A 3,572-nucleotide genomic window follows, 5' to 3' on the forward strand; every position below is an offset into this window, starting at 1 on the left:
CTGGTAGCTCAGCTGATAAAGAATCTGCCTGCAATGTGGAAGACCTGGGTTTGATCCCTGGGTTGGGAAGATCCCCTGGAGAAGGGAACAGCTACCTACTCCAGTAGGGAAGACCACTAGACCATTCAGGTATGACTTAATCATGCCTTTCAATTATACAGTGGAAGTGGCAAATAGAGTCAAGGGATTAAATCTGATAGAGTGCCTGAAGAACTACGGACAGAGGTTTGTAATGTTGTACAGGAGGCTGTGATCAAAACCATCCTCAAGAAAAAGAAATGCAAAAAGGCAAAATGGTTGTCTGAGGAGGGCTTACAAATAGCTGAGAAAAGAAGAGAAACCAAAAGCAAAGGAGAAAAGGAAAGATATACCCATCTGAATACAGAGTTCAAAAGAATATCAAGGAGAGATAAGAAAGCCTTCCTCAGCGATCAAGGCAAAGAAATAGAGGAAAACAATAGAATGGGAAAGACTAGAGATCTCTTCAAGAAAATCAGAGATACCAAGGCAACACTTCATGCAAAGATGGGCACAATAAAGGACAGAAATGGTGTGGACCTGAAAGAAGCAAAAGATATTAAGAAGAGGTGGCAAGAAGACACAGAAGAACTGTACAAAAAAGGTCCAAATGCCTCAGATAATCATGATGGTGTGATCACTCACCTAGAGCCAGACATCCTGGAATCCGAAGTCAAGTGGGCCTTAGGAAGCAAAGCTAGTGGAGGTGATGGAATTCCAGCTGAGCTATTTCAAATCCTAAAAGATGATGCTGTGAAAGTGCTGCAATCTATATGCCAGCAATTGGGAAAACTCAGCAGTGGCCACAGAACTGGAAAAGGTCAGTTTTCATTCCAACCCAAAGAAAGGTAATGCCAAAGAATGATCAAACTACTGCATAATTGCACTTATCTCACACGCTAGCAGAGTAATGTTCAAAATTCTCCAAGCTAGGCTTCAATAGTACATGAACCAAGAACTTGCAGATGTTCAAGCTGGATTTAGAAAAGGTAAAGAACCAGAGATCAAATTGCTAACATCCATTGGATCATAGAAAAATCAAGAGAGTTCCAGAAAAACATCTACTTCTGCTTCATTGACTATGCGAAAATCTTTGACTGTGTGGATCACAACGAACTGTGGAAAATTCTTAAAGAGATGGGAATACCAGTCCACCTGACCTGCCTTCTGAGAAACCTGTATGCAGGCCAAGAAGCAACATTTAGAACAGACATGGAATAATGGACTCGTTCCAAATTGGGAAAGGAGTATGCCAAGGCTGTATGTTATCACCCGGCTTATTTAACTTATATGCAGAGTATATATGTGAACTGCCAGGCTGGATGAAGCACAAACTGGAATCAGGATCATTGGGAGAAACATCAATAACCTCAGATATGCAGATGTACACCACCCTTATGACAGAAAGAGAAGAGGAACTGAAGAGCCTCTTGATGAAAGTGAAAGAGGAGAGTGAAAAAGCTGGCTTAAAACTCAACATTCAAAAAATTAAGATCATGGCATCCGGTCCCATCACTTCATGGCAAGTAGATAGGGAAACAATGGAAACAGTGACAGACTTAATTTTGGGGGGCTCAAAAATCACTGCAGATGGTGACTTCAGCCATGAAATTAAAAGATTCTTGCTCGTTGGAAGAAAAGCTATGATAAACCAATATAGCATATTAAAAAGCAGAGACATTACTTTGCCGAGAAATGTCTGTCTGGTCAAAGCGATGGTTTTTTCAGTAGTCATGTATGGGTGTGAGAATTGGACTATAAAGAAGACTGAGCACCGAAAAATTGATGCTTTTGAACTGCGGTGTTGGAGAAGACTCTGGAGAGTCCCTTGGACTGCAAGGAGATCAAAGCAGTGAACCCAAAGGAAATCAGTCCTGCAAATTCATTGAAAGGACTGATGCTGAAGCTGAAACTCCAATACTTTGGCCACCTGATGCAAATAACTGACTCCTTGGAAAAGACTGTGATGCTGGGAAAGGTTGAAGGCAAAGGAGAAGGGGACGACAGAGGATGAGATGGGTGGATAGCATCACAACTCGATGGACATGAGTTTGAGCATGCTCTGGAAGTTGGTGATGGACAGGGAAGCATGGCATGCTGTAGTCCATGCTGTCACAAAGAGTTGGACATGACTGATTGACTGAACTGATACTGCGCACATATATGTGAGTGAGTGTAATATCTTTTCCTGTATTGATCCTTTTTATCATTGTATAGTATCTTTTCTCTTTAATCTTTGTTTTAAAGTGCATTTTGTCTAATATGAATATGTGACCCATGCTTTCTTTTCAGTTTAATTTGCATAAAAAAATTTTCCACTGCTTACTTTCCGTCTATGTATGTCCTTTTTCCTGAAGGGGATCCCTTGTAGGCAGCGTATTGTAGGCTCTCAATTTTCAACCCAATCTGCAACTCTATGTCTTTTGATTGGGACATTTAGTCCATTCACATTTAAGGTAATTATTGATAGATATGTATTTGTTGCCATTTATTATTATTGCCACCTTTTTTCCCTATTGATTTTATATTTCTTCTTTTTCCCTTTTTCCTTTTGTGTTTTGATGATTTTCTTTTGTATTATGCTAGAGTTGTCTTCTTTTTTGTTTTTGTGAATCTATTGTATGTTTTTGATTTGTGGTTTCCTTGTTTTTCAATTATATAACCCGTTCCTATATCTACTTGCTTTAGAATTGTAGCCATATAGCATCAAACACATTCTCAAAAAAAAAATGAAAAATAAAAATTTACATTTTCTTACTTTCCTCCCCCACATTTTATGATTCCTTTTCCATATCTTCATGTTCATCATTTTGCTGTTCATTGTGATTATATTCACTTTTGCAGAAGTCTTTTTATTTTTTTAAGTCTGTGTACTAGCCTCATTGATGTGATTCACTTTCCAGTTATGCAAATCACCTAAATATTAAACCTAAGATAATAACAGGTGCAGAGGAAGACATTCAAGCAAATATTTCTTAGCTGTTGTCGGAACACCAGTACATAAAAAATTGATAAATTAGGCTTTATCAAAATTATAAAATTCTGATCTTTGCTATTCCTTGAAAGACTCTAATAAGCTCATGAACTAGCAAGCCATAAGTTGAATATAATATATTCAAATATGGACTTTATCTGTAATTTCTTTAAATGGACAAATGGTTTATACATACACTTCACTTTTGAAGATATAAAGGCAATATATAAGCACATGAAGGAATATTAACATAATTAGGCATTGTTGTTGTTGTTTTTCAGTTGCTAAGTTGTGTCCAACTCTTTATGACCCCATGGACTATAGCACACCAGTCCTTCACTGTCTCTTGCAGTTTGTTCAGATTCATGTCCATTGAGTCAGTGATGCCATCCCACTGTCTCATCCTCTGTTGCCTCCTCTCCTCCTGCCCTCAGTCTTGTCCAGCATCAGGGTCTTTTCCAGTGAGTCAGCTCTTTGCATCAGGTGGTGAAAGTATTGGAGCCTCAACTTCAGCAACAGTCGTTCCAATGAATATTGTTTTTCATTGCTGAAAATAATGAAACATTCAGGGTTGATTTCC

Source organism: Cervus canadensis, chromosome 8 (genome assembly GCF_019320065.1).
Source record: "Cervus canadensis isolate Bull #8, Minnesota chromosome 8, ASM1932006v1, whole genome shotgun sequence".
NCBI lineage: Eukaryota > Metazoa > Chordata > Mammalia > Artiodactyla > Cervidae > Cervus > Cervus canadensis.